The sequence below is a fragment of the Rhynchophorus ferrugineus genome, unplaced genomic scaffold, assembly GCF_030347505.1.
Source record: "Rhynchophorus ferrugineus isolate W39M unplaced genomic scaffold, kcgeb_rfMv2 rfM6, whole genome shotgun sequence".
Classification (NCBI taxonomy): domain Eukaryota; kingdom Metazoa; phylum Arthropoda; class Insecta; order Coleoptera; family Curculionidae; genus Rhynchophorus; species Rhynchophorus ferrugineus.
This window is the reverse complement of record NW_027472585.1, coordinates 32,597,520-32,617,082: the sequence shown is the minus strand read 5'-3', so window position 1 is coordinate 32,617,082 and position 19,563 is coordinate 32,597,520. Positions and strand designations below refer to the sequence as shown.

The window sequence follows — 19,563 nt, the reverse complement described above, 5'->3', positions numbered from 1 at the left end:
TTTGCAAAGATCCAATCTACACAATAAAATTCCATTCAAAAAATCTCATTCAAAATATTACAAAGGCCTTACTAATTATTTCCGCACTTAAATATAGTACGATTTCCAAAAATAATTCTAAGAAAAGAGAGTACTTAAAAGAAATTCCACCATTAATTTATATTTTCACCATTAATTTTTAAATATGCTTCGTAACTAATTTCATCATAAATAAGTTAATTGTATTGTGGTAATAAAATTGTTGTTACTGTGCTATAAAATTAAAAACAATCCTATATAAACAAATATTTTCTTAATATCAATAAAAAAAACATTGCACAGCAGAACATTTAACTACTACTTAACCCTGTTTTATTGAAATACTTGTTATTTAGGTTAAATCAATACCAATAACATAAGTCCAGTTCGTACAATTACATTCAGATATAAAGATTAATGGCGGTTAGGTAACAGCAGCGTGATTTGTACATTCTTTGTAGACCCAGTTGTTAACGAAATCATAACTACAATATATAATATTGCATTGCTGACCATAAACCGGTAGCCTGAAACTTGTGAACACAAAAGAAACCACATAAAAAAGAACTGGTCACTAATTCAATTGTTGAATATTACTACATGTAATTAAGAAAAAATCGCAATTTAAATAAATTATATATTTTCAGATACGAAAATAAAATTGAAAGTCAATAAATAAATACACAAACCCAGGCATATAAAGCTGAACCAACACAATGTTATTCTATTGAATTAATTTTTATTTATATGAAAGAACTTCTTAATTTAATTATAATACATGCTTAAAATGTTCAGAAAAAATAACAGAATAATATAAATACAACATAAATATAATTAAAAATTGCCTGATAACTTTGGTTGAGATGTTGACTAAGTAAATTAAATGTCACTTACAAAAATTACATTATTTTCATTTACACAAACAACCATGAAAAGAGGACATGACATTGAAAAATAAACTATACAGTAAATTGTTAAACACAAACCTATTATGTTATATTTTAGATAAAGAACAAAACAGTATTTTTTATTAAATGGGCTCGAAAAGGACATTTATGAGTAATGAAGAATAAAAACTGTCCAGCACCAGCATTCAATTATCTGAAGAAAAATTCATATCTACACATTATATGTTTATATGATATGTTTGACAGGTACATAACACATACATAATATTGTAGAAATTGTCACAAGAAATGAATCTTTTTATTTCAAAATGACCCTTAAGTAGTAGCCTCAAAGAAATGTTTATTCATTAAATTAATGCGATTTTGAATTTAAACATGCTTATATTGTTCCCTCCAAGAAGAGTTCAATGGATTATTATATCCACTATTATTCAAATAGTTCGAAGTTATTATATCAATAATACTGTTAACATTTTTTGACTGAATAGTCGTCTATGACGTTCTTGTTATAGGTGCCATAATAAAGATGTTCCAGTGGTTCATCCAGTGGATGATGAATGGTTGTTGGGCTACTTTGAACTGATCAAAATATTATAAATATAAAGTTATTAGTAGAATTTTTCTAAAGCATTAAAATATATCACCACAAACGTTCTTTTTTTCGATTCCCCTATTATCTTAAAAATGTATCTTACGTTCGATTTAACGGGAAGGAAAAGTCATAGTCAACCAATTATTTTTTTGGGTAAAAGGGAAGGTCAAAAATTAATAAAGACTGTCTTAATTTATAAATGAACGGCTTATTAAGGTACAAATAAACATAAACTTGCAATTAATATGCGATATTATTATATCTGATATTATAAGTTAGTTTATGTTATTAGAGATGTATTAACATTATAAGGGTCTCTTTTAGATTAGAATACGATCGATTCGACAGTTGTCACTTATTTCTTTGCTTTTAAACCCTATACGTTTCTTAACTTGCATATATTTCTTTTATTACATTTTACATTAGATATGTACTTCAATCAGTACAGAAGAAAGACGAGTGCAAAATAAATACACCAGTATGTATTTACCAAATTAAAACACTTATACACTATACAAGTTCGTATGGTTTGGATAGTTTCAATCTTCTGATATCCTGCGCCTTAAGCAGTAGCTGTATTGCTTTCAAGTTGCTATAATTTGGTAACCAAATATCATGCTTTAAAGCGAAATCTTCAATAACAAGCAGCTCTTCGTGCTTCGAAAATCAAACAATCTTGTTTTGGTGGCGTTAGATTACTTGTCAATTTGATATTTTGCTTAGTAAATTGTACCCCTGAAAGTAATCTAAAGCTGCAGCAATTGGTTTCAGTACTTTAATGAAATCCTCCAAGTAATCCAGTTTTATGGTCGAGAAAATATTAATCTCATCAAATAAGTCATTTATTTTTTATTTACTTCTCATAAGCTGAACTATAGGGTCTTAAAAAGAACTCTATATTGTCGGGCATGTGTATATTAACTAATGACCAAGACAATCTTTTATGAGTTCATTGGATTTGGGTTGGTATTTCTCAGCGTCAGGTATTTGAAATACCAAATATGGATTTGTATTTCAATTACATATTTTAATACAAGTAATTCCAATATTGTCCAATTTTGCTTCCGACTTTGATTTTGAGTCAAGTGTGCTCTGTTTTTTATCTCTCACATAACACATGGGGTAAACAGTCCCAGTTCTAACACATAGATAGCGCTAGTTTTATTGCATACGCCGTTTTTACAGTTAGTACTGACCTTCAAAAGAAAGCTGTTAAAATTTCATGATATTCTACTAATAAGTTCGTGAGTTATTGTGCTAAGAGTGACACTAATTTTGCTATTTTCAAAATAATAGAGCAAAAACTGTTTCGTATTTTAATCTTGTATTTAATACTGTTTTTTGATGGGTAAAAATACCGTCTAAGCGAAGCAATGGCTTGAAAAGTGTTATGTTATAACGACTTCAAACAAGTTCAGTGGACGTATATGAAATCCACCAGAACACATTAAAAAAATCAGCAAAATCGTTTTGAACGACCGAAAAGTGAAGTTGCTGAAGATATCAAAAGAACGTGTTGGTTTTATATTGCATGAGCATTTAACTGTGAGAAACCTCTGTTCAAAGAGGGTGCCGCGTTTGCTCACTGTTGGCCAAACACAAGAATGTTTTGATGATTCAGAGCAGTGTTTGGCCATGTTTAAACATAACAAATCGTCATTTTTGCAATATGTGATGAAACATGGATCCATTGCTTCACTCCGGAATGAAAACGATCGTCATCTGAGTAAACAGCAACTGATGACAGGCCTATGTTGAGGCAAAAGATAAGTCGTTCTACAAAAGTGGTATTGAAATGTTAGAGCGGCGCTAGAATGATTGTGTGGCTCTTGATGGAGATTACGTTGATGAATAAAACCAATTTTGAACAAATAATCAAAACGCGTTTTCTTTGTTGCCTCCGAGACTCTTCAGCCCATTTATTATATATGATAAATATTTTTGAAGCAAATATTTTTGTTGTAACAACAGAAGAAATTAGTTACATTTGATGAAAACATAAATAAAAATTAACCCAGAATAGCAAGGACTGGTCTTATCTTTGTAAATCACTTTAATTAATGTTATTATATATCAAATTTCTCTAAATATCGTTCTATTTAGAACCGTTTGATGTTGAAACTGAACCAAACATCTCGATGATATCTAGTTGCAGGGCATTCACGTCAACGTATAAAAATCCAAATCAGTTCCTTTCAAAACCCGAGATGTAGGACAAGGTTCTAAAAGGACGATTCGCAGGCGAGCTCGAAAAATAGAAAACCGACCGAACAACAGCCGAGAGCTGCCTGCCTGCCTGCCGCTGGTCGTCGCACTCGTTATGCGAATTTAATTTTCCTCGCTAATGTTTCCAACGAATCTCCGATTTGTTGTCAAGGTCCACGAACCACCAGAATTTTGATCCCAGCAAATAACATCCATGTACTGGACAAGTCGTTCATTAACAGTACAGTCAAATTGAATTGTATTTTCCCATGCATTAGATAGAAATTTATAAATATTCAAGATTACTACTACTCTATAAATATTCTAACGTAAAAATGTTTGACTACCGTACAGGCATAGTAAGTTGACAAAGAATAACATTTCTATTTTTGTTCTCTTCTATTTATAACACTTCCAAGCCATATTCAGCGTGATTCAGCTTTTTAATTACATTTACGCTATGAAATATAAAAAAACTACCATGTGGTGGGGTCTACAAATAATTAGTTGCTCATGACATTACTGTCGATCGATTTTTCTCTTGTAAGAGTAAAAGTAAATGAGAAGTATGACCACTCAACTTCAATTAATACAATGTAAGGTACTCAGACGTTGAAGGCTTGCTCAGTCGTTCCACACTGCTTTCGTTTTAAACTCCCAACAATATTTTCAGTGAAGTAGAAACTGGTAAACGAATGTGAACGAACCATAGACAAAGCAAAAGCCATTGACAGTTTTGATCTGCCAGCTATTGATGATATAACTAAATATAAGTTGTAACATATATGTCGAGTTCATGACTTACCATGGTCTCCTACCTTCATGTCAAAAAATAATGGCAGTAAATAGTATTCCCAACAGGCGTTGACTTACGCACTTCAGCGACATGTTGATATAATACTTGGGAACTATCGACTAAAAACTATCGATAGTCGTAAAATAGTCGAACTAGTTGATAAATAGTAAAAAAGATAATTGACTGAAAACAGTGATTACCACAGAAAATGACACTGTGAAAAAAAGGAATGGAATAATGATTCCAAATATATTCTATCGTATTTTAATATTTGGAAAGTAAAAATGAGATAATATAATAAACATAATTGGTTAATTTTTAATTCATTCCAACCTGTGATTTTTTTTAAACATTAAGCCATAAGTGAGACGGAGATTCTCACGAAATTTCTTTGAGAAAGATAAAGAAAGAGATAATTTCCGGATTCTATTACGTTCCAAAGAACAGTTTCATATTGATTGATGTAAAATTATTTTTATATTTTATATATTTGATTTGATTTGATTGTAAAGAGAAATGGAATAATGACACTAAATATGTGTATCGTATTTTCTCAATCAATCTTTATGAAGAATTTAAGTATCCTTTAAATAAAAATAATGACTTTATTAATCATTCATTAGGAATATTTTAAAATTAGTATTCGTTGACACGAATGAAATGTTGAAAGAAGTTTTAACATTCAAAAGGCTTCAACAAGCACCGAGAGACTTAGAAAATCGAAAAATTCAATCAGAAATAGACCTAATAGTTACCAAGATAACCTCAATGCAGGTAAAAATATTTTACCCTATTATATTAATAAATAATATTGAAAAATAGTGTTCCACGGAATAGATATATACCTTGCTTTTAAATTATTGTAATAAGTCAATTGTAAGTTAGTCGGCAACAACTAGTAATACCGTATCAATTTTTAAAAAATTATGAAAAAATCTAAAATTAAGATACTATGTACTCTAGAAATTCACAACCTGTTTAGCACCAATAATTTTCTTAATGACGATAATAAGTGATCTCAGTAAATATATCAGTACAATAGACAGAAATAATGTTAATTGTATTTAGAATTATAACTTGCTTTATACCAAGCAATCAAATTAGTCATGCAAATTCTAGGAATTCTAAGTATTTCTGACTTTTTAATTTAATGTTTATATGAATACCGAAAGACCATGCCCACTATGGAAAATACTAATAAACATTTCTAAACATACAACCTAAATATTTATTAATACACAGCCCTAAAACAGTCAATGTATAATAGCTTACGTTATAAAAACTAGAATTCAAACTACTTTAACGTATGAACTAACGAAGAAATTCATCAAAAAGCATAAATCTTCATAATTCGAAGCATTTCTAACAGGTACAATTTAAATAGTTTTAAAAGTCTTATTAAATAATGTACGATCAATCTATCTATGAAAGTTTCCATATCAAAATATTTAAGATAAGTTTACACATCATGATAAAAAGCAAACATTTTCTAAAATCAAAGTCAAAGTGTGAAACAACTCTATCATCAGTAAGAGACTATAATTATTTCCCTTCAGAGAGTCCTACTTTAATAGCTTATCTGAACTGATTTATTATATTTTTGTTCTTGACAATGAACGTATATAAGATTCTATTTTAATATTTTTAGGAATATTCGAACATAATTCAAAAAATTCATGATCTGTGTTAAAGTAATTTTGATATATGCATCAAAATGTCGTTTTTGTATCCCATTAATTTATTCTTATTGTAAAATTACTAACCAGGAATCAAATAAATTGTCAAGTTTATTAAAACTCTATTTTAAGTAGTCTAAATATTATGTTTTCACATTCTATCGTCACTATTAGCGATAAAAATAAATCGAAAAACCAAAATAACCTATAAATATAAATGCTACATGTCTCTGAAGACATGAAGAATTCTTAACATTATATTCAGCTTCATTAAACATGATAAACACGCTATGATTATAAATCTATGTGCATCGTCGATCTATATTCGTGTACTTGAAGACTGAAAAAAACATTTTGAAGAATTACATTATTCGTAAATATAACATTTTATACTATTAAATAACAACTTGAATATATTGAGCAGTAATGAAATATTTGCTTTTTTATGTTCTAAACTCTTCTTTTGCCAACGAGGGTCTATTGGGTCTGGACCTACTATTTAACATGGGCTTCGAACCACGGTCCGCGGCATTAAGCTTACAGACTGGTGAGTGACCAATTTAGAAATAATCTCAGAAGATATCCGATCTTACCCAGCCTGGTTACTGGCGTGACTGGGATCATTTTCCTTGCCAGGATAATTACAAATATTAAACAATTACAAGCATAAATTTACGACCATGCAGCAGCAGGATTCGACTATCCAACAGTATTCCATCGATTTTACCATGTATATATTATTTTCGACGTTTTAAAAGTGGTGATTTTGACATTGAAGGCAACAAGACATCAATGGGTACTACAGTCATCACTATCGACTACAATTAATACATTTGAGCGGAGAACTGAGCGAAAAACGGCCGAAATGTGGGAAAAAATAGCAATGTTATTCTTCAGCACGACAACGCTCGACTAACTACATGTTGCAAAACCCGTGAAAACATACTTGGAAAAATTAAAATGGGAAGTTCCACTCTAATCGCCGTATTTTCCAGGCCTAGCTCCTTCTGATTAGTACTTTTATACACATATGATTCACGACCTATCTGAATAGCACTTGCTACGAAGGTACCAAAGAAATGGGTCCATTCGTGGATAGCCTCAAAACATACATAGTTCTTTCGAGATAGAATCCATAAATTGGTTAAAAGATAGAGAATTGTATCGACTTTTCACAACAATCAACTTAATATTATAACATCCTTTAAAACTAATTTATGGGCCTAATTTCATTTACAGTATACATTTCCAAAACAATGCCCATGTATTCGGCGACACTGAAGAGTAAAAATATTCCAAAACAATCTAAAAAATAATACCTGGGTTAAAAAACTTCCAAAATATTCACAAAAATTCTTCCTCGTCGCCGTTTTAGATAAAAATAAATCGAAATACTAAAAATAAACCGGTAACTTCGGGTAAAATGTCTAAAGAATTCGTCTGTACCCAGAAAAATCGTCAAATTTGTGTTAATACTTTTTAGTATTCTTAACAGCTTTTCACCTACTTTATACAAATCGATAATATTCTATCAAAAAAAATATTTTTAAGTGAGCGTTTTTTACTGCCTTTAAAACAATTTTCATAAATCAAATTAAAACGCTGTTATAGCTCATGAAAAAACACAATTATTTTTTTTCTTTTCGAAAAGTCTGCCACCGTGGGCAATTTTCAAGGTTGCGATTGTACGACCAAGATGTCCTTGACGACATATTTGCAACATATCACAACTATCAATCAAAAGTCTGAGAAATAAATCTCGACAGCTTGTTAAGTAACGTAAAAGCACTGTTATCTGGATATTTCACCTACATACACTCCATTAATATAAAATGATACGTTTTAATTAAATGAGACTAATAAGCATATGAATTTTTTTTTGGCTGTCTAGATATTAAATTATGAACGAACAAAACACCATTTATGGGAAGATTAACATTTCGTGTTTGATTTAAAGTAATGTATTGCTAAAAGTAATAAATCACTTGTGAAAATTTACTACATACACGATAAAAATTGTTTCAGTCAATAAATACGCCGTGGTTAATTAGAAACATTATAAGAAGAGGAATTAGAATATCAAATCTAAGGAAACCACCACGGCAATTGATTGAAATTATTGAGATTGGGTATTGAGAGAAAAGTGATCAAAACACAAGCAAAATACATGAAACCTCCATTCGTCAGATATTTCCCACCCCAATTATAATTTGTGTGTTGTTAAATGATCTGGCTAAATTTTATAGTTGATACTTTATTTTTAAAAAAGAACGAAATTTAAGATAAAACACATGTTAAGCGAAAATATACAGACGGTCGGCTTTTGTCGAATAAATACTTTAGATAACGGTGGTGTATGCTACAGGCGCCAGATGAAATATGTGACAATTTAGCCACATGGAAGATCACCCCCTGTTGCGACAATATGCAGAGGAACATCAAAAATGTACGCTGTCCTTGAACCTTCCAAGACTTCGCAAGCATATGTTTAGTAGACAAATCACAATTGGATATATCCTGTCCCTACTTAGCACATCCAGCGAACTAGACTACATAAAGTGTCCTTTGATCCTACCTTCTGAATCACAACCAAGAACTCGACAGAAGAGCAGTGGAAGATTATATATTCTTTAAAATGAATAATACAAAATATACGAAATACAAAATTTTAGTATTCGTGTATTTGAATAAAATATTTTTAACAAAAAAATTGAACCGCCTTGAAATAATAAATAAAGAACTCATTAAAAATTAAAAAATAACCAAACTTAAATTTTTAACACAAAAAAAAACATTTTAATATAAAATATGTACCTAATCATCGTTGTAATAACTAAATAAAAACAAGCAAAAACCTTATTTAACAGTTGTCTACTACACGTATTTTATATTCTACTATATAGACACAATTTAGCTTAATACCTACCTAAATATATTTATCTATTTACAATATTATTTTAACTACTACCAACTGACTGATTCATATAAGTTTCGTAAAAATAACCGTTTAAGTATGAACATGAGAATTGACAAAATACTTGACAATTTAATGTACAGTACAGATGCAATGTTACCAGTTTTAATTTTTTTACGAAAGCTACCATTAGGGCGTTATATTCTACAGAACGCACCGATTAATAAAATCGCACATGTATTAATGTTCACTAAATATGTATTTCAATTACAAATAATTCAAATACTTTCCAACCCAACCTCATCAATAATAAAATACGATAAAAACCTAATCAAGGGCGGAAATATATTTGTAACGTAGCGCCCCGCAAGTTAGAATATTGCGCTGTACAATATTATACAAGTAATGTTTGTAATGTTCCGATGTATGACGTTCCGATTTATATATACATTTTTGGTCCTTCCAAATAGGGGTAAATTCTCGTATCGATACACAAGTTGATATCAGGAAGCAAACAATTTGTATGAAATTACGTCCTTGAGATAAAATATGACCCCAATGAAGTATATCGAATCACAATCAGACTAATTTAGGCATATCTGAAAACTATCTACTTCCACCCTATATATATATATATATATATATATATATATATATATATATATCGTCTTTATCATTTTTACAATCATTTTATTATTATATATCATTATATCATTTTTATATTATTTTTATTAGTATTTTTTATAAACTGTAGAGCTTAAATATTGTCAGATTTTTCTTAAATATTCAAAAAAGTGCACGCAAAATCTGTTCTTACTTAGAACCAAAAACGTGGGGCTTTTCAGATGTAGATGTAACGCTGATAATAAAAAATAACTCTGAATTTCTCTACAATACTTTGAGAAAAGACTAGCTTTTATATAGAAATAAAACACAATTTTGTTCCATAAATATACAAGTATTACCGATAACATTAAATGTTAAAAGAATTTCATCTAAGTTTAGACTATTCACTATTTTAATCAAACCGAAAAAAAAAACAGAAATCTAAAATCCTAAGAGATTCTTCATTGACATCTTTACGATATCTATATATGAATTATATGGACTTGGCAGACATTCTGTTAAGTGGATGTCGGTTTATACGAACGATTAATATCTGGATAAAAGGCGTGCATGATTTATGTGAGGGAGAAACTGTTTTGCGAGTAAGATTCGAGCAATTATGGCACTGGATAGTTGGTGAGACGATGACCTATTTGGATAAACTTTGGCAGCAAAACTGGCAATGAATTGACGAGTATGTATATTAATGACGCCGGAAATTCCTTTCGGAAATTGATCGAAGAATTAAAAATGACTTTTGCTATAGCTAAAGTATTTTATTTCAATATTTGAATACGCGATAAAATATCGATATTTTTGGCCGATTTATTGACATTATTCACACACATCGACACATATTTCATAACACACTCTTTCCAGCTCGATCCGAAACGATCGATATATATCTACAAAATAAAATGTAGTAACATTAATAATATAAATATGGAGTGAATGAATAAGTTCGTAGATATAAAACAGAAACTTTCGAGAATTAAAATAAACAAATGCATTATAACCAACAGAATCCATTACTCCAAAAAACTGAATATATTTACTATCTGTTTTTTTTAGTTGGTATTTATTAATATTCAAAGAATAGGTAAAAGAAAAAAGTGAAAAAGTTAAAAATCCAAAAAGTTACATTATATAAGCAGGTGCATTACTTTGATGGACAATTATTGTCTTCTGAAGATGCCTTTTCCAGGAATTCCAATTAACCGCAAAGATTTTGATAATAACCTGAATTAATTGTTTGAACAAATTGGAGATATTATGAACACGAACTCAATTCGAAAGATGAACCCGTCTCTTATATTACTGACCTTTTAGTTTGATTCAAGATATTAACAATCAATTTTAAAGAAGTACTTTAATGTGATTTAGTTCCATTATTAGCTAATTCGGTACACATTGTGAACACACTTTACTATATCTTCAGAATATTCAAATTTAGTAACTCTAAAAAACTGAACACTACGAAAATTACATACACCATTATTCAAAACATCACTACCACTACAACGTTTGATAGTCCAATCAGTAGCGCCAGTCTATCGAAAAGAAAATCACCGATGACGTGAACATTGTCATTGACCTGTCCCTTCCGGTATTAAAGGAAATCGGCCAGGCTTGTCCTTGAATTTCTTAATAATTTGTACGTATCCCTAATCGCGTATAGGTAGTACGGTACGTAGTAAACCTAATGAGTATACTTGCGCTTTCTTGTAATTTACAGGTGAACCGTACGAGATGGGGCTTGCGCAACTATATTCGGTTCGAATGCCGTAAAGTGGTTATGCAAGTGCGTAATAGCGAAAGGGTTTCTTTCAGTCCTTGACACTTAAAGATTGTTTGTACGCTATTCATTTCCTTAGACTTATCCTATATAATCTTAATTTGGTTCGATATATTTATTGGCTTTTTATTTCATGGTTTCGCTTTCTTAAAATAAGTTATGTGTATACAATGATTAGGACATCTATAAGACAAAAAATAGGTTAGCAGGTAGTAGGGCGTGTGTGTTGAAGTTATGCTAGGCCTTGTAAAAATAAAACCATAATTTTCCATTAATAAATTTTATCTAGCGCTAGATGAAATTTCGTACCAAAAAAAATTATTTAACAATTTTCAAAATAGTTTATTCTGTTTTGTTTAAAGTAACATCAAAGATGGACACTAGTAAAAATAAGCTAAATTATACAGTTTTCTTTAAATAAAGGTGAAAACTCAATTTCAGGCAGCTGAAAATATTAATGGCGTTTATAATTTTGATCAATTGTTTCTGTCCATGATTAACAATTTTCTTGGTAAAAAATTCGTTCCAAAAGAGACAGGTCACACTTTCTGATAACTATAGGCCAAAAAATGTGGGAGCTTCGTTGGGATGTTATTGCATCCCATCTTATAGTCCAGACCTAACACTAATTATAATTTGTTTCTGTTCATGGTTAACCATTATGTTAGTGAAAATTTAACCTCAAAAGAGGCTTGTAAATATCGACCGTCCCCGTTTTTTTGACAATAGGGCAACGTACAAGGGCTCCTATGAGACAAACATAATGGAATTACATTCAAAATAGCGCAAAGTATTTTAAATAAAATATTCAATTTCATATAAAAATAATGGATTGATATTTATTAAACCTATTGTATAAATGTTCCCAAATTTTTGTTGAAACATATATAGTTCTAATATAGGGTTTCTTTATATCAAATTTCAGCTACCTTGTTAATTTAAATTCTCGTATTAGATGTCTAATAGGTAATTCTATCATTCGACAAAAAAATAACAAAAATAAGTTATGTCAAAACTGTTCGATATAAAATCTTATTAACAAGTCTTTCAAGTATTAGTGATTTTTTAAAATAAATATACTGTCATTTTTGTTTTCTATCAGAGTCGTCAAGTGAAGTGAACCTGTTTAATTTCAAGATACACATGGTTGCTTCTAGAACTCTCCGGTAATGTTGGCTTATGTGAAATAAGTTATCTATAAATGTAAACATGGAAGACTATGGAAGAATATGGAAGACAGGGAAGTGAAAACCGAACTAAGAATTAAGCTAAAACGACCGTTATGTAATGAAACAGAAAATGTCATTCTTCCATAATAAACACTCAAATTATTCATTTCGTCATATATCTATATTACTAATCTCATAAATATCATCACAATGTATAAAACAGACAGAAAATTGAAGCCCAAGTTTATAACATATTGAAAAGTTTTTCATAAAATAACAAGAACAATAACAATTAATCAATAAATGACCTCAAAGCATACATACTTCCATTAAAAAACGGCAAAATTGATAAAACAATCTACGGAATGGCATAATAATAAATTCGAATGATTTTTTTTGCTGCATTTATACATCACTATAGGGCATTAGAGGAAAGAAAAAAGGAGTTCAGTAAACAGTCTTAGGAGCAAACCTTTTAAGAGAATTAATACAATGTTATTAGAGGAACACTGAAGCGGTAAAATTGTATTTTGACAATATATTTTATACTATCTCTCTACTACAATAGGTAGAATAGATTTCCAATGGAAGTGGACTTCAGGAACTCCAGGAAGTGTTGTTAACAAAAAGTCATATTAGTAATTAGAAGTCACCTAATCTATGTTAGTATTGTTTATATATTCCATTGTTATATGTACCAGTCATAACCAAGAAAATAATAAAGTATTTAAAAAATATATTTCTTAGGATTTTTATAACTTTTATCCTTATTTATTACCTCCCATTGTCGTAATAGCCTCTGTGTCTGATGCCGCCAGATTATAATCAATTAAAATAAATACAAACATTAGGTACATCCAAGCCCGTTCGAGCTAAACAAAATCTATTTACTGACAAAACTAATTTGTATCAAGCTTATGTGCGCAATGTTCAAGGGCTTACAATAATTTCTGTCAATAGATCTAGTTTGCTATGGACTGCTCAAACCAAATATGTATTTAAACCAGGCCTTTAAAATGTAAACTAGACACACAGCGGCGACACAACAAGTGTTTGCAATACATCAGAAATACTATTGAAATTACTGTCCATAGCTAGCAGATGCTTTTTTCAAGAAACGGCCTAGAATAACACTAGAATTTTCATAGGAACTGTACATCCAAACTATATGGAATTAATCAAAAAGAATGATAAACTGAAAAAAGGAATGGCTGTTTATAAAGACGTATCGATCATTTGCATATACATTTTCACGAGTTATGCAACATGTGAATGTTGTCCATTCTTGAACCATATACCAGTAACGAAAAAACCAGTAGCAGGTGCGAAAAAAACATTAAATTTATAACTGCCATAAAAAAACTGTGTGTTATTACAAGATGAACCTTCACCCTGTAATATTAACCAGTTATTTCGATACGTGTTCGCGTTAATCTCCAGTATTGCACCCGTTATTGAATTACACCTGAATCACCAGCAGCAGGATCGTGGCTTTGCACAAGAACAGGTTTATATTTCGCGTTCGAGTTTAATCGATTTTCGAGTGCCTTTTAAGGCATTTCTCGACCTAATACAATAAAACTATCAACGCAACTCTCACGAACTGATATTATTGCAAGTCTATTATCGTAGTTCGTAAAATGAGAATGATATACCAACAGGTTATTAAGTGTGTGTTAGCGACTAATTCATGGTAACCAATTTTAAATTCTAAATAAAAATAATCCCAAACCTGATTATGAATACAAACAGGTATGTAAGTTTTTGTCTTAAAGAAATAAAAACATGAAATCAATGACATCAAAAAAAGCAATGAGCTTATAACTTATCAATTTATGAATAATAAAATGCTATGGGACATCATTGTGAATGTATTCAATGTAAAACAATTAAAATGTCAAATAAACCAAGTATATTATGACAATCCACATTATTAATAACTATTGAAAAACTGCCAAAAGCCAAAACTTTTTACTGTTGTGATATATTTCAGGAATACATTACATAATTCCACAAGGAACACATTGCAATTGACACCAGGACCTTAAGCTATCTACATTTTAGCAACAAATTCAAAACGGATATAAAAAATTTGCTTTTTAACCATTTTTTAGGATATAATTCATTATAAAATAAGGAATGAGTAATTTAATAAGAGTCACCGGAATACACTAATTATTTTTGACATTCTATTATACATGTCTAGAATCTTCGGGCTATATGCATTATGAAATGGATAATCGAAGGTCTCTGGTAAACCAGTGTTGCCACTCTAATATTGTTGAAGGTAATTTGCCATATATTAAATATTGACCAAAAAGACAGATAATAATGTCTAACGCCTAAGTTATATCTATTTAATTTACAGGCAGGCAGGTATTTCTATTTTTCCTAATTTCAAGAATGTTTTTATTTTGTTTAAACCAAATTATTAACCCAAACTCTTTCATTTAAAATTAGTTAGAATTAAATAGGACTTATTGTCTTAAATTAATGATCCAAGCCTATCAAAACAAAGTTATTCGCAGCGTAGTTAACCTCATAATTAGAAATGAGCATATCCACAAAAACCTAAAGGTAGTAGAACGTCAGCGAAAAAATTAAATGATAATTTAAAGATCTATACTACGAAAATGAAGAGACAAAAACCCTTTGAACTAGTCTAATTAAGCTATGTGTGTTTTAAACTTATGTGAAGCCCACCAGTGGAAATAAATTCATCAAAAAATGTTAATCAAGACTTAATGAAAAATATTTTTTAAAGATGTATAAAACCAGTCTGTGTAAAAATACTGTATATATATGAAAAATAAAACGAAAATACTAATTTCATGTTAGTAATGGTGCGATTACAACATTCATGTTGTAAAAGTCTTACTCCACCCATCATTCCTCACCAACTTTTTCAAAATTCATGGATATATCTAAAACCGGACTAATATTTAGATAACCACCAAAGAAACGTCACGCTTCCTACTATCAAATATATAAGTTATGAAATATGAATGCGTTTAAAACACAACAGGTATTAATTTACTTAAAGATACCATTTCATCTAATAAAGTTTAGAATAAGACTAATTAATTAATTAAGATAATATTTTATACAGGAGATCACTTAATGAAGTGATTTTCTACATGCCATGTATATATAATCTAGACATAAGAAATACTTATTGCCTATAGGGCAGACGGTGGAATCACAAAGTGTAAAAAAAAAACTAAGAAAGAAGAGGCCACTTGAATATATTAGAATTTGGTTATGTCAACGCCACATAATTAAATTAAATAAACGTAGATGCATTTTATATTATAAAACATAAGCTCACATTAGATCAGTTAACTTTTAAATTCATTGACACTGTATTGAAAACTCGTAATACCCGACTATTATTTACCTTATTTATCTGATACTAATAAAACGAATTTTTTCCCATTCTAGGGTATCATAAAAACTATATTTTAAACATTCATGTAACAACTGATAAAAAGCAACAATTTTAAATGTAATGAATGTCGCCTTTTTCACACTCGTTTAACTATCCGTATATCATAACTATCCATTATGAGGCAATACATTTGTAATCGTTGTTTAGTTTTCTGTATTTTTTTGTTAATTACATCTTACATTATGATAGTATATATAGCATATACGATAAGCATAGTACAAGTTTAATTTATAAATTGGTTTATTACTAGTGTTCTGTTGTACTTGCATTATTACATAAGCTAATTAATTAATTAAGATAAAATTTTATACAGGAGATCACTTAAAGAAGTGATTTTCTACATGCCATGTATATATAATCTAGACATAAGAAATACTTATTGCCTATAGATCCTAGAAAGAGAGGCCACTTGTTAAACGGCAAAACAAAGCGACACTGAGGATTTAAACTTATTTGAACATAAACCAAACTGCTTATGTCTAGACCTCTCACGTATCACCACCGCTCAGTTTTAACATAAGCATAAAGTCGCGTGATATGATAACATTGACTGAAAAGTTTCATTTACATAAACTGACGATTTTAATAGCAGAATAAAGATGATTCATCCGCGTCCTTCTTGGTAACTATTACAACAAATTTTGGCTTTCAAATTGAGCTTATCTCCCATCGAACTGTAACTATCTCGACACAATAAGCGCTATCGCGTCTTGGTTGAACGCCGCGCGCAATAAATCTTATCAGAGGTCCTTCCCGCCAGACGTTAAAGTTTACAGAGATATGATTCTGACGCGGCCATCCAACAATAGGAATATTTGGCACAAAACCAGAAGATGCAAATTCAATTATGTAAGGGAATTTTCCTTGTCGGTCACGTGCGATAACATCAGCAGCCATTTCTTTGTTTCCACAGACATCGTATCCGTCCAACAATGAATGCACCTGCCGTTGCCGCGAAGATATTAAGCGAAGACGTGTTATTCGAGTTGCTTCCTCCTCATTTGCATAACGCACACATTGAAGCGCTTTTTTTCTCTTTAACAGTCGTTTTGTCTTTGTTTATCTTGTCAGTATATCAAATAAATTATAGTAATACTAAACAAAATAGATATAAAACTGTTCTGTAGACCTCAACAGGATTGATTTTTGACAATTATGGAAGGACAAAACCATCCAGATAACGCAGGTGCTAAATTAAAACCACGAAGAGTAGGAACGTTATATATTGAATTACGACCATTACTAGTTAATTTAGTTATTATAGTCTAATCAAAATAACAGTGAACTCACGTCATCAAAATTTTTAATCTATTGCCTGTCGCAATTTGTAAATTTTATTATTACTCAGATTGAAAATCCCGAAACCAGATAGAACAAATTGCCTCTCTAAAGTTCGAACAGAAACGACATAACCGAGATCCCTCTTGCCATAAAATTCGTTACAGAGGTTAGCACTATTACTGTTAAATATTAAGTTCGGTTTTTATGGAAAATATTTATTAGCGTGTTGCAGCTGCACCGAATATTAAAATGGGCACGGTCACTGAAATATCTTAAAAAATGAAAAATATAATCTTGGATTTACTGAAAATAAACCATCTTCAAATAAAGCGGATGACGAATCAAGATCGGCTTGATGTTAGCTCTATCACCGATCAAATATATGAAATATGTAAAACCAGCGAGTAGTATATTCAATATAAACATAATTTAATACAATTATTTCAAACGAATCCATTAGTCTGGAAAGTATCCATAGAAAGCTAAGAGATATGTTATACTCTTCATACTCTGTTAGGTAATATAGAATTTAAATGGTGTAAAGATAACCCACGAAGAGGTCTAATGAAACTTCCAGACATTGCTTTTAAAAGAATACAACCTTTAAAAGCTTATAATAAAATCAATGAAAACTTATTATTTCAATTTGTCTATTTAGATGAGACATGGATGTTTCAGAATGAAACCAATATACCAAATGGTCAGATATATTGTTCTTCAGGCTGGAAACAGGAATGGTTAATAACACCTTCGGTTTGAGTGAACTCGGTCAGACACATAGTAGAAGAAATTGACAAATCATGAAATTGTGACAAATGATAGGTAGATTGGATATTAATAGCTTAGTTATTCACTTGAATGACACTTTCTGAATATGGGATTATGATTCAATGCTGATAATTTCCAAGGCAGGGTGACAGAAGTGGAAATAACTAAAGATGAGTATATAATTAATATACGATAACTGTAGAAAATCTTATTGTAGAGTGTGAAATATTGATGTGCACAGATATGTCTGTAATTTTTCAGAACATACATGCGCATTTGCTTAAAATGTGTGAGAAGAGAGAGGACACTAACTGTTTTGCAGATATGACAAGTGCATTAAAGAGAATGCAGTAATTAAATCTAGTTTTATCAAGAAAGATGTATACAAGTATTAATAGAATATACTAAGGAGAAATACAGTAATATAAATGTAACTTTACAATGAAACACTGTATCGGAGGAAACAAGAACAAAGTATAAAAGGTAAATATACTTTCTAATGAAAGTTAAATATAGCAGTTCAATATACAATTGTTAATTAGGTGGATTAGACCTCCAGGGGGTACCTCCACATAAAAAATGCACCTAGAACTCTAACTCATAGGTCGTTTGAAAAGGAGTCCAATGTAAATAAAATAAAACAACCCTAACCTATAAACGTTATAATTGTATAATTAATTGTGGTTTTAAGTTCTTGGATAATATGTGCATTAGATGTACTATAATGCTAAATAAATTATATCTGATAATAGTATTGTTGTTTAATTATTTTATATATATTAGAATTTGGTTATATGTCAAAGCCACACAATTAAACTAAATAAATGTAGATGCATTTTATAATATAAAACATAGGCTCACATTAGATCAGTTAACTTTTAAATTCATTGACACTGTATTGAAAACTGTAATACCCGACTATTATTTACTTAAAATATTTGATAACTCGTAATGGGTTTATCTGATACTAATAAAATGAATTTTTTCCCATTCTAGGGTATCGTAAAAACTATATTTTAAATATTCATGTAACAAATGATAAAAAGCAATAATTTTAAATATAATGAATGTCGCCCTTTTTCTCATTTAACTATCCGTATATCCATCCATCATGAGACAATACATTTGTAATCATTGTTTAGTTTTCTGTATTTTTTTATTAATTACATCTTACATTATGATAGTATATATAGCATATACGATAAGCATAGTACAAGTTTAATTTATAAATTGGTTTATTACTAGTGTTTTGTTGTACTTGCATTATTAAATAAGCTAGGCGAGTTCGGGATTAACACGATGACCTCGAAATCAAATGAATACACGACGTTATCCAAGATTTCGCCTTAAAACATGAAATAAGGTTGCTAAATCAGAGCAACGTGGG

General features: G+C 30.0%; 1 protein-coding gene and 1 long non-coding RNA gene across 2 annotated transcripts in view; one reads left to right on the top strand and one right to left on the bottom strand.

Annotated features, from left to right (window-relative positions):
• LOC143198077 (uncharacterized) overlaps nucleotides 1-19,563 on the bottom strand; it is a 79,136-nt gene that overhangs the window by 41,174 nt on the left and 18,399 nt on the right. The gene's annotated exons all lie outside the window — the stretch shown is intronic.
• Nucleotides 18,183-18,928, top strand: LOC143198086 (uncharacterized). Its single transcript, XR_013006147.1, has 2 exons — nucleotides 18,183-18,659; nucleotides 18,719-18,928. It is a non-coding gene; the product is annotated as an uncharacterized LOC143198086 (long non-coding RNA).